The sequence below is a fragment of the Gekko japonicus genome, unplaced genomic scaffold (genome assembly GCF_001447785.1).
Source record: "Gekko japonicus isolate JY-2015 unplaced genomic scaffold, Gekko_japonicus_V1.1 scaffold134, whole genome shotgun sequence".
In the NCBI taxonomy this organism is placed as follows: Eukaryota; Metazoa; Chordata; class Lepidosauria; order Squamata; family Gekkonidae; genus Gekko; species Gekko japonicus.
Window position 1 is genome coordinate 719,604 of NW_015172007.1, and position 13,639 is coordinate 733,242.

The following is a 13,639-nucleotide window of genomic DNA, read 5'->3' on the forward strand; positions in this document are numbered from 1 at the left end:
TGTTGATCTGCAGACAAGGACTGGCAAGGTATTTACTTTTAGAGTAGCAGTTTGCTTTTACTGTAATTTTTAATATGATAAGCAGTTGCATATTATAATCTATAACTTTGTACAGAATTGTAGCATATACATTTTACCTATTTTTAAAAAAATACTTGTAAAATTGCATTATAACTTACAAACTGTAAGTAAAAATTGAAGTTTTACATGTGTAATTCCACACATTTTCTCAAAACAGTCAACTAAAACCTAAATCCAAATCTAACCCATTATTTTCTTTTCTTCATAGGAAGGTTTCAAATTTATAGCCTGGACAAACTGTAGGAATTGGACTGTAGCAGCTGTGAAATCAACTTGGAATTCTACTGAATGGCATGTCAGTGGCATCATCTTTAACAGCTATTCAAAATTACATTGTGTTCAATACATGTTTATCTCATTGAAGTTCACATGTTCAATAAAGTTGTGTGAGATTTAATACGAACACAGTGATAGTGAGTGTCTGCTGTCACTGGTGGGTCTTGCACTACTGCTAGTGATATTGACTGTTAACAGGAATTAAAGGTATTGTTGAAATGAAATAAATGTAATTTTATAGCATGGAAAATCAGATACATGAATGTAATTCTGTAGAAGCTAAGCCCATTGGTTTCACAGTGGTTTTAGATATACTATCCTCTTTATAGGATTTGACTGCTTAACAGTATAGACTTATAACTTGTTTACATTTCTTATTGGCATATGTGTGCTGGATATTTCTGTTGGGGTAATCTTATAGTTGACCTGACTTGAATAGTCCAGGCTATACTGATCTTGTAAGATCTTGGAAGCTAAGCAGGGTCAATTAGGGTTAGTGCTTGGATGGAAGACCGCCTAGGAAGGCCAGGGTAAACCACATTTGAATGTCTCTTGCCTCAAAAACCCTGTGGGGTTGCCATAAACCAGCTGTGACTTGACAGCAATAAATAATTCCCTAATTTCATCTTATTGCACTCTGGGGTGATAGTGAGAGGAATAGGTAAAATGATGTGCTGAGGACCTTAAAAGATTCCTAGATCTTACTACACCTGAAAGAGGAAATGAGTAACTCTGATTAATTAAACCTACCTCATCTTGTCTTACAGATGTAAAGATTTCTAGCAAATTTGAAGCCATGGAAAAATTTCTTCCAAGAAAAAAATGAAACTTAGGAAAAATTTAAATATACGCAATACTGTGAAATATAACTTTATTTTACTTTATTTTACTGCTTTAGCAGCATAAAATTAATCATTTATCACTTAGTTACCATGTAAAAGTATACTCTTTGTCATATTTATAGGATTATAAATGCCTGTTTTCTAAATATTCACAGTAGTTTTATTTATTTCATTTATACCCCGCTTTTCAAAAGGTCTTATATTGTTCTTCATTTGATCCTCATAACAACATCCCTGTGAAGTAGGTTAGGCTAAAGTCACCAGCAAGCTTTTATGGTAGAGTGAGGATTTGAACCTTGGTCTCCCAGACCCTACTTCAACGCTGTAACCACTACAGTTGACAAATCCACAACCTCTTGCACTGTGTGACTACAATCCTGGAAGTAAGCCCCACCGAATTAAAAGAAACTTCCTTCTAAGTAGATCCACTTAGATTGCTCCCCCAAGGTTACCTTAGCACATATATCTGAATTTTTGCCATCTGACAGGAAAAAAGTAAGTGTTGACATTAAAACAAACAGTGCAGTGAACTATAATTGTATTATCTGCACAGAAGCAGTCTGTGACATAAGATTACCATCATATTTGGATCACTTTTTAACATTGGAAACATGGAACGCTTTAAGAATGTATAATTAACATATCCTTGAAGATACGCTATAACAGTATATATAGGCATTGTCCTTATCCACTACTGTAGACTGATGTAAATAAAAATTTTATGCTATCCATTTTGAATGAATAAAACCTTTTCTTCAGCATTTCATTCATTCCAAAAGATAATATTTCAAAGGAATGTCCAAATACCCCAATTTTTCCACTGGGAAAACTTGGGGGAAAAGTTTCCTTGCCGGATTTTCATATCTTGATCCTGCTTACATCCTTCTACTCCTTCCTATCAAATCTACTTGATCTTGTTTATTTACTTATGTTATTTTTAATCCACCTTTATCACTGAAACTATTTGAATTTGATCCTTTGCTCTTATCTGCTCCTCACCATGGATCTTAGCATCAGCTTACAATATTAGATTGTGTATTATTATAGAAGTTATGTAGTGGAGAGCCTTAAATAGTTTCATCCATTTTCCATGGCCTTCCTAGAAACTTGCGAGATTGGAATTTCCCTTTTGCAGTAGGCAAAAGTGTTTGGGGAATATGTACACATGTGTGTTCTGCTCATCACTAGTAAAAATAAATTTAGTGCTTATCAGTGTATATGTGAAAACACTTTTTTGCCCCAGGATGTACTGCTGTGTATTTAATTGAATAAAATCTCATCTGCCATTTTGATACCTTCCAATTAGGTTCTGAGAGATCCTCTTGTAGCTCTTTGCATTCAGCGTAAAAATTGGTTTGCTAAATTGGGCCAAAGTTGCAACTAGTTCAGTATTATGTTTATAACAGTAGTTGTCAGATGTCTCAAGCCAGGGTATGAACTAATGGTATTGTTGTTCCTAGTAGCTGGAGTTCTGAGGGGGCTATTACCCATGAATAAGGAATTTATGGTAGCAGCAGCCCTGGATTAACCATTAAGCCAAATAAGCACATGCTTAGGGCAACAAGGAAAGCAGGGGGGCATCACAGAGTTTTTTCCTCTAGCTATCATGCCCTTAACTCTCTCACTGCCACACTCGACTTTTTTGTAATTGTCCAAATTTTTTGTAATTGTCCTTACCTGCCGTGTTCGACTTTAATCTGCATTGTTAAATATGTTTTGTTTGGCATGGGGAGTGACTAAAGTTCATCTCACATTTGTTTAATTTCCATTGAGTATAAACACAGCTGGCTGGATCTGGTTAGCATTTAACTCATCAGCTGATTTGTGTAACAGACCCTTTAGCTCTTTATTTTATCATTTTTTGACTGATTTTTCACATAGATAAGGTAAGTTTTAGTGCTGAGGGGGCACCTTTGTTGGGCTGTGCTTCAGGGCCTCCAGCCCAGGGTAGCAGCCGTACTTTCTACTTACTTGTCTAACTTTCCAGATTCACATTTGCAATAGTTTAGTGGGTATTTCCTTAGTTTCTGCATTTAAGAATGATACAAATCATTAATTTAGTTTCTTTGCTATTTCTCTGTCTTGCTTCAGTATTGTTTCTTTGCTAAATGTAGGCTCTGGTCACACGGGCAGGAAACTGCGGTTTGGAAGCATGGCTGTTTGCCCCGGGGCAAACTAACGCGCGGTTAAGAGATCAGACCTCCTGTGGAGGTTCTGTGGAGGTTCCGTGGGTAGGGAGAGGTGCCGATCACAGGACACGCCTGCGCGCAACGAAGAAGCGCGCGGTGCGGCAAACTGGTTTTCTTTTTTTGTATACATGACGAATGCGCATGCTCTGTTGGGTGCGTGTGCGCATCCACGGAGACTTGGGGGAAAAAAACCCCTTTTTCGCAAGGGGACATGGGCGGGCGCCGGATGCCACCGGAAACGCGATCAGACGCCCGCCCTTGTCCCGCAGTTTCCGGAAACTAGTACCTCCGAGGTACTAGTTTTTTGCTGCGTGTTTTCGGCAGGAAGCCTTGGTTGTGCCACGGAAGCGCTACGCTTCCCAGATGTGCCGGTGAGATCGCACCTGGAAAATCCGCCTGTCTTCCGTCTCTCTTGCGTGACTAATGTTCCGTGTCACCGCAGCCATAATTTGGTTTTCATTTAAGAAATTCATTTTGGTTTTTCTTCCTGTAGATGCTTCTCAGATAAAAGATAAACAGATGTATTTGAGAAGAATATCAGGTCTGTGTTTTTGGTCCTATTAGTACAGTGTTGCAAACCAAAATTACAGCTGTGATTAAAAAAATGAGGTAATGTTTATGTTGCCATGACCAGAATGGCCCAGGCTAGCCCATTCCCATCAGATCTCAGAAGCTAAGCAGGGTCTGCCCTGGTTAGTAGTTGAATAGGAGACCAACAAGTCCAGGGTTGCTACGCAGAGGCAGGCAATGGCAAACCACGTCTGAACATCTTTTGCCTTGAAAACCCCATGAAGGGTTGCCATAAGTCAGCAGTAATTTGATGGCACTTTCCACCACCGGTGTTTATGCATGTATTTTCTCAGCTGTTGCCCGTAGGCTGTGGGATTTCTTCCTCTAAGAAGTACTGTTTGCTTCCTTATTGCAGGCTTTCCATTATAATCTGAAAATATGCTTATTCTGGAAGGTTTTTGGAGATTGTGCTTTTATGTGCTTATTTTTAATTGTATCTGCTATTTTTATTCTGCAACTTGCTTTATGTATTTTGAAAAATAGGTAGTAAGCCTACAAGGTAAGGGGAAAGTAATTCTTCAACAGTCACCACAAGACTGGACTACTATAACACTCGTTATGCAGGGCTACCTTTGAAGATGCTTCGGAAGCTGCAAGTGGTCCAGAATGCAGCTGCCAGATTGCTGACAGGAGTGTCCTGGTCAGCGCATATAACACCTATCCTATGGCAGCTATACTGGCACCCAGTTAGTTTCTGGTGTCAGTTGAAAGTGTTGGTACTTATCTTTAAAGCCCTAAATGGCCTGGGACCCTCATACTTTTGGGACTGCCTCTTCTGGCATGATCCTTCCCATCTTTTCCAATCTTCATATCAGAATTTATTGAAGGTCTCTGGTCCACGAACTGCCCGCCTTGTGTCAACAAGGGTGAGGGCCTTCTCAGTAGTGGCCCCCCTCCTGTGGAACCAGCTGCCCAAAGAGGTGTGCACCTTGCAGGACCTCCCTAGGTTCCTCAGGGCATGCAAGACTGCTCTTTTTCAGGTGTCCTTTGGGTGATGTGGTCTACCAGGCAGCTGGTATATTTCACCTGTGTCTTCACCATCCATGCATCCTACCATGCTTGATAGTGGATAGAATTTAATGGGGAAGGATTTTTAACAGTTTTATATGTTAAAGATTATTTATTGTACCTTTGTATTGTTTTCAGTGGTGTATTTTAAATGCTGTTAGCTGCCCCAAGTCCCTTTCGGGAAGAGGGAGTGGGATATACATTTGATAAATAAAGTGAGTTTATAAAGAGAGACTGCTGAATTGCAACAGATAATGATGCTCAAGCCAATGCATCCACCTGGACTTAATCGAGACTTAGGTTTCTTGTCTTATTACCAGTGCTGGATTTCTCCATGCCTACTGCCCAACTGCATATCACACCTAATCCAATCATGCCTGCTATTGTCATTCACCTTCTGTTGTCATTTGCCTGCTAATGTCGTTCGGCATCTGAAATCACTCCACTTTCCAATATAGAGGACAGATGGACTCACATTCTAGCGGTATCTGAAGAAGTGAACAGTGACTCACGAAAGCTCATACCCTGCCACAAATTTTGTTAGTCTTCAAGGTGCTACGAGCCTCTTGTTCTTTTCTATTGTCAGAGGATGCATCCTCAGAACAGCAATTTAGAATCCAAGTCATTGTTTCCTGGAAAAAAAAAATATTGGTTTTCTACCTGGATCCCCAAATCTAAATGCATACTGCTGGAAGCTGTGTTTCAGTGTGAAGGATGACAAAAGTTAACAACCTTTTAGCAGACGTGTTCCTTTTGTATTTTTCCTGTATTTTTCTTCATCCCTTCAGCAGGTCACTTAGCGAAAAAAAATGTTACACATTTTAGCTGGAGAATAACAATCAATTTTGGAAGCTCACCACTGTCATGTTAGTAAACATCATTGTTCTCTTATCATATCACACACAAGTTTATCCTTTTAGATTTGAGCACTGATTGTTTTTCAGTTCTCAGTAACTTATTTATTTATTTAAATGTCTCCCCCCACCCTCCCCACAAATGGGCTCAGGACGGCTAACAAATAGGGCACCAAGTGCCAATACATAAAACCAATTAAAACTGGATAAAACAGAATAAATAACAGAATAAATAACCAAACATTACATAAAATGCCCAATGCTATTACTCTTAAATTTAAACAAGATGGTACCAAATAGATGTTGCCTTCATCCCAGTATAACAGTACTGATCCACCGCGGCACTCCGTTCCCAGTTATCAGCCGGGTTCGTTGGTGGTGGTGGTAGTGGCGGCTCCTAGTCGAAAGTGAGTCCTTAACATCTGATTTATCCTTAAGTATGGGAAAGCTGACCATTGTAAATGCTTATTATTTATTGGAATGTGTCCTGTCAACTAGTTTTTATTGCCAAAATCTTAAAGTGGAATAAGAGGTCAAATTGTGCTACCATTACATTAGTCATGTATCATGATTAAACTGTTCTCACATCAGTCTGTGCATTGAAAAGGAAAAAAATCAGTAAAGGAGTCAACCTTTGTATGAGAAACTACAGGTGCTGGTATTTGAGACTAATGTTTCTAGTATTATAGACTTCATGGGTGGAGGTGATTTCACTTGATTCTGCTGCTTACACTAGCTCCCCATGCTGTGTGCCATTTTGTTGGTGAGGCTTTTGATGGTCACAAGGTACTGCTGGGAGAAGGGGAAAGTGAAGGTTCAAGTGTATCCAACCCAGTCCTTTTCATTTGAATGCTTGGTTATCCAAGTGTTTATGAAGTATCTTTAAATGTATGCACCCAACACAAGGCAGTTTTTAATGGGAATTTTTCCAAATAAGTATTGTCATCCTGGTCACAGTAAGCTACATGTGTTTCAAAGAAGAGACTGTTAGGATGGTCTAGGCTCAAATAAACTGACATTGAATCAACTGAAGGAAAAATTGTGATGTGTTCAGATGGTATCCATCATTTTAAATAAATCATGACATATAGAAATCAGTAACTCCTTTGTTCTATTACCTGTTTTGTCTTGCATTTACTAGTACAATGTTCTGTTTATTTCATTTTAAATTTTTAGCATATGCTGTATGGGAAGTGTGCAAGTAGTTTCATGTTTTGATTTGTGCTTATCTGATGCTAACTCTGAACACTATTTTGGATGAATTTCAAATTAACATAAAAATAGAAGTTAGAGCAACATGTATGGATGTGGCTTTAAATTATTGAAATTTATACTAAACGGATGTCTCAGCAATAGTAAGTGAAACAAAAATTGAGTATGTAATAAGCAAAAACTTGTTAGCAGCTTTAATGAGTGTTGAATCGCAGCTAGAGGAAACTGCTGGTTAGTTGCCACTGAAGAATATATTCATTTTAAAGATAGTCATGTGACAAAGGTGTATACTAAGTTCTTAGTTCACAAAACAAATTTTCCAGTTCTTGTCATTTACTACTTTAAATGGAAAACTCTATAATGTTAATTTAGCTTCAGGCATTTTTACCTTTTTACAAATAGGTTGGTTTTGTAAATAGAATGTGCATAATGCATGCTACTTACCAATCCTTTTATAGTTAAACTTTAAAGGCTCTGGTTTGTTAGGATTTACAGCATATATAATTATGCTGTTCAAAAGTGCTTAATGTTTTATTTACGCTGTAGGATCAAGTTAAGCTTCCTATGTATGTATTCTGGCAATTAGAAGTATATAATTTTAATTTTGGAGGATTTGCCAGTACCTTATGCTCAAATGGAGAAAAAATAATATGACAGATACTCCAGGGATTCTTAAGTGATCACGCTTTCCATTCTCAAGTACTTCTGAAAATAAATACTACTGTTTTCAAAATCTTTTTTGCATTTTAAACACTTACTTGGAATTCTACCTTGGGTTGGGTGCTCCATGTATGTAACTTTTCATAGTATTTTCTTGGTTTTAGTATGGGTGTCCAGGTTTTCAATAGAAAACTGAAATATTCTAAAACAGTTGAAGGCTTTTTGTGGCAATTCTGGTAGGATGGTCTGGGTGTGCAAATACAGTCATCATATTGGGACATTTTTGATTCTTTTCATCCTGCTACTTAGAAGTTTCATCTATGATCATGGGTATAAATACATTTTCCCTCTGTCCTAATCCAGGCATCTTTTATCTGTCATCAGTAATGATACCATAATTGGTTTTTCTAGTAACTCAATATGTTTCATGTGATTTTAGTCCTGCATGTATAGTTTATGTTTGAAATTGCATGCAGCCCTCTAGGACTTACTGAAAGAGCTGAATTTTTTAAATATTCTTACTGTTATTCTATAATGATGTAGTGCTTTTGTATGACAATTAATATGGGAAGAACATAATTTTGCTTCTTTCAGGCACTAACCAATGTGTGTGTCTTACTGGTTTTGTTACCCATACCACTGGGCGGTTCCTGTATTATCTGTGAATTACCTTTTAAAATGTAGGGCTAGCTTTACAGATGACCTTTCATGTGTGGAAGATGTCTTCTACATAAGACTGAATCTAATATTAGCATTGGTAAGAAAATTAAAACAAATTCCAAACATGTGCTTCTGCTTGTGCAACAGGAAGCAAGAGAAGTGCTTGCCTATGTATGATAGCACTGCAGAAACAGTTCTGCTAGTGATCGTGTACATATTTGCAAAACAGTGCTAGCAGCTATACTTCCACTCATGGTTCTTTAAATCTAACCTTAGTTTTTTCTAATTGAATTTGACAAACCCTTAAATGTAACTGTGCTAGTGGGCACTAGCATAACATTTAATTTGGTTTTATGTTTAAATGAGCTAGCATTTGTATGAGGAGACTGTCATAATTTGTGTAACCATCTTACATGGAAAAGGTTGCCATTATGAAACAGGTATTCATTGTATATTAACCTACTTGTAATAAATACAATTAATAATGTACATAAAAGAATAAAATTAACTGCCTTTTGTTTCAAAGAATTCTTAATGAACAGAAAGTGGGCAGTATAGATATGACAGGAAGGTTGAATCTAATCTGAATTACTGAGTGACCTAGGAAGTTTGCTCAGAGGGGATTACAGAATAATTATGTTAATATGCAATTATCACCTCATTTCTTCTGTAGTAACCTCAAGATGTAGTGTAGTAAGGGTGTTATAGCAAGTGCTGATAGTTTGCAAAAATACTGATGCTTGAGATTTCTGAGACAATAAGATTAGCCTGAGGCATTTAAGTGATGATCTGTCATCTTGAAGACAGATCTGACCTTTGTGCTTCATTTCTTGAAGCTTATATTATATGGCTACAGGCAGCTATAGCTACAGAACTCATTAAGATATTTTCCAGAAAATGAAATGTTTATGCAGAAAATTAAAAGGAGCTCTTTAAGACATGCATGTTTCTTATTTTCTGAAAGAGGAATTGTTAGCTAAGTTTCTGTCTCATTGAGTACTCATATGGGCAGAAATCTGAAGTCCTGGTATGTAACCTGAATTTCATTTTATAGAACCAAACAAGCTGGGGGTCTGCTTGAAAGAACATTTTGGACACCCCCCCAAGTCCCTCTCAAGCACTTACAAAGTTCTCAGGAGCCTGGGCAAACAACCCCACTTTTTTAACTGACACTCTCAACATCCTGTTCCTTCTGGAGCATATTGAGTCCTCATCGGACAGCTTAAGTATATTTCGCTTCATGATTGATTTACAAAGTTATCTTTCTTTGCATATCTAGGGTGTTCCCCAAGTATGTAGAAATCCCTTCCTCATCTTTGGATGGCTCCATTGTGCTGCTTTGTGGTGTGCTGGTTTATCAGTGTGGTTTAGCTATAGTAGCAATTTCTTTTTTTGATTTTTGTAATGTTTTGTAAATGTATTTCTACCATGGCAGATGTATTAAATTTCAGTGCAGTAATTTGTGATATGGAATTCTACCCAAAGTTCTTTATGAAACTAAAGTTGATTGAATAGTTAGGTTTACAAACCCGTGTAGAATATATACCATGGAAAGATAACTCAAATTAGTGTGGTATAGTAGTTGGATTTGGAGTGGGTTCAAGTATCCACTCGACTATGAAGTTCACTGGATGACCTTGAGCATCTATCTATCTATCTATCTATCTATCTATCTATCTATCTATCTATCTATCTATCATTTCGATTTTTACCCCACCCTCCCAGCGGATAGGCTCAGGGTAGGTTACACAGTCACAAAATCTTAACAACAATAGTTAAAATAATTAAAACAATAATGTAAACAGTAGTAGAAACAGCAATCAAGGTTCATGTTGCTATGCTCAGTTTAGGCTGATCATAGAGTCAGTGATTTCAGTAGGGGAGGCCAAAGATGGGTTTTGGATGTCCACTGCCTCAGCCGAAAGCCTGGCAGGACATCTCCGTTTTACAGGCTCTGTGGAATTGTAAGAAATCCCGCAGGGCCCTGATCTCGAGTGGGAGCTTGTTCCACCAGCCTGGGGCCAGGGCAGAAAAGGCCCTGGCCCTGGTTGAGGCTAGTCAGACATTCTTGGGGCCGGGGACAACCAGTAAATGTTGGTCGATTGAGCACAGTGCTCTGCAGGGCACATATGGGGAGAGGTGAGAAGAGAGGAGAACAATGTTGTAAACTGCTTTGAGTCCCCATTGTGGAGAAAGGCGGGGGTAAGCAAATGCTGGCTAAGGATTCCCTCTGCCACCTGAGCTTCTTGAAGGGATGGATGGTATTGTTCTTGGCATCTTAAAGAAATACAGTGTTGAACCTTTAAAATCAAAGAACCCTTTTTCTGTTTAATAATTTTGTTACCAGCTTCTTAGTTGACTTTTATATACTTTGTTGTTCCATCCATGCAGTAGCATTATTACTCAAACAGCATCTCATTTATTGTTTTTTTAATCATTACAGCATTCCCACACTTTTAAAATCTTAATTTATTCTTAAAATTGAAACAGATTATTTCATTAAATGGGGTACAGGTTTAGACTGAATCCATCAATTATTTTTGCATTCCAATTTCAGAAGTCTGAAATGTACTGCTTAATATTTTAGGATTTCACAGGTGGAATGAATTTAAAGCCAACTGTTGTGGATTCTAACAGTCTAATCTATAATTTGCATGCATTTAAAAGTGCAATATACAACCTAGGTAAACATAAAATAAAAACTACCAAATCTTGAATCCATGTCCATTGCTGAGAAAAAAATGTCATAATTAACATTGTTCTAATCTCAGGGTCTGCATGTCAGTGTTCTATAACCTTTCTGCTGCATTATTGCATAGTCAGAACTACAGGCAAGCATTCCTGAAAAAGACTGATGTTTCTCTGATGTACCCCTTCACTCACATCATTCAGCATGAAATTTAGACCGCACAGTCCAAGTCTGTCGTAGTAACCCCCTAGATGTGTAGATGATGATGATGATGCAGTCTGGGTTGAAGCTTCTGACTTCTGTGGATTATAGGGACTGGATGTGCCACATGCTCCCTGAAATAAGTGAGATACATACTCTTGAAGCAGAGAGGGCAAAAAAGATCAGTTTACTTTCTTAACTGGCTTCTTTTGATGTCCTTGATGTTCATAAACATTCAAGGTTTATGAGTATTTCATTTAAATTAAATTAAAAATCTGAGTCAGTTGAATAGGCTTCATTGCATGAAAATGATATTTTATCTGATGTACAGAAATAAAAGTGCTATGTTTCATAACTATCCAAAACCAAAATCATCTAAAGTATTTGTGCATTTAAAATTTCTTGTATGTAGAAGCAATACAGCTTGGTATCTTCATGCAGATTTGTGGAAGGTTTTCTTGGAGCCGTTCTGATAATGAGAATTGCCATCTCCGAGCAAACATGATATCTTAGTTTACCACCCTGCTGTTCAGGGGGTACCAACAAAGTTGCTTTAAATGGGAAGCGTCTGTTCTTTCTCTGAACCCCTAACACCAGAACAGATGGATGGAACATGGAACATGAAAGGTTTTACCTCAGAGGTGGCAACAGTGAAGCCACTCATTAACACTGAATTTACCACTTCGTTAGCAACGTTGCTTCCTGTTGAGAAAAGCTAATACAGACTTTCAAATTGACTGAGCATACATTTGTCTACTTCTTTGAGTGTAATGTGCTGGAGAAAATACAAATCTTTCCAAGGCTGTAAATATCCTTAAAAAAATAATAAAACTTCATTTCAGTTGTTAAGTTTTCAGAAGTAATAAGTGCAGTGAACAGTTTTGGACTTTACATTTTATTTCATTAACCTTTTTGTAGTCTTGCTTAATAGCTTTTGTACCGCCTGTTTTTAACCCCCTTGAATCTACTGATGTAGCTCCTACTGGGTGCTGCATTATCGCCATTTTAGGGTGATGAAGTTGAATATGATTTATTCAGAATCTATTTTTTCTCTCTGTAAATCTGTTAATATCAAAAATGCAAAGTTGTTAAAAGCAGGTAAGTCTTGTTTAATTAAAAGCTTTAACAGAGGCTGGCATAAATCACTTCCAACAATGGAAGATATTACATCCATAAATATTTATGACTTTATTTTCAGCCTAACATCAGCATGGAAACCTCACTATTCAGTTTTTAAAATAGGCTGCAAGCAATGATCTGATTTTTAATCTCATCTGTTGCCAATGAAAGTGTGTCCATTACTAATGTATTTTTGTAAGCCACTTTTACACATTTCCATATTTGGCAAATGTGTTAAGATGTCTTTCCCAGCTATTGATGATTTGTGAGATGTTTACCTCACTAGCCTTAAAATACTACTTTATATAAAGGTTCTATAATATGATTTCTCCTTGAAGAAATTGGTTAGAAGGAAGATGATTTATTGAATATATCTGATATATCTATTTCAGACTTAAAATGTATTGAGAAAACTGCACTTAGGTATCTTTGTTTAGTAATATCTAAGAATTTAGTCACAGTGTGCTTTGTAGTCTTCATTCATTTAGCCAGGATAACAGTGGCTGTGGTCACACACACTAAATAATCCACTTTCAGTGCACTTTCCAACTGGATTTTGCCCGTTCACACAAGTCAAATCCAGTTGGAAAGTGGACTGAAAGTGGATTATATAGTGTGTGTGACGGCAGCCAGTGTCTGTTTAAACAGTTACACTGTAACTCCATTGAAGTCAATGGGCTCAGAGGGTGTTACTCCGATTAGGGTGGCACTGGCAGGTATTTTAGGCTTTCCCAAACAATTGGGCATGTCTAGTAGAATTTTGGGTCCTCCCCCCCCCCTTAGAATTGCATATCTGAATGCCATATAATAGATTGATTTTGAAAGTATACTTGATATCAAAATTAGTTTATCATATGTCAAAAATACCTATTTAAAAATGCAAGCCCAAAGCCCATTTTGAGTATTTGGAGCTAGTCATGCACTTTTTATCTAGGTGATAGTGTTATTTTACATTGTCCAGCTGATGCTGCACTTTGGCTCTGGATGAGAGTGCATTTCTTGTGTTCCCCCTCCCACTGCTGCCCGAAATGGAGGAGACCCAGAGAGCACTATAAAGGACGAGTTGGAGGGTTGCTGCAGGAAGTGATGGTCGTGCTGGAAATCTTACTCCTTTCTTGCATGTGGATCTCTTCAGCAGGTCCGATTCCATTGGTTTTTAGTGGTCCATATTTTTTTTGCAAATTAGAATATGATGTTATAAATGTGCAGTGATTTAGAGAAATCAGTTACCATTGTGCTACTGCTTACCATTTTAAAAGCACTTATGCTGTGTGTTTT

The 13,639-nt window shown here is 37.6% G+C and overlaps 1 protein-coding gene across 4 annotated transcripts in view; it reads left to right on the forward strand.

The window, feature by feature from the left end:
• Window positions 1–13,639, forward strand: part of ZNF644 (zinc finger protein 644) — a 56,124-nt gene that overhangs the window by 23,272 nt on the left and 19,213 nt on the right. The gene's annotated exons all lie outside the window — the stretch shown is intronic.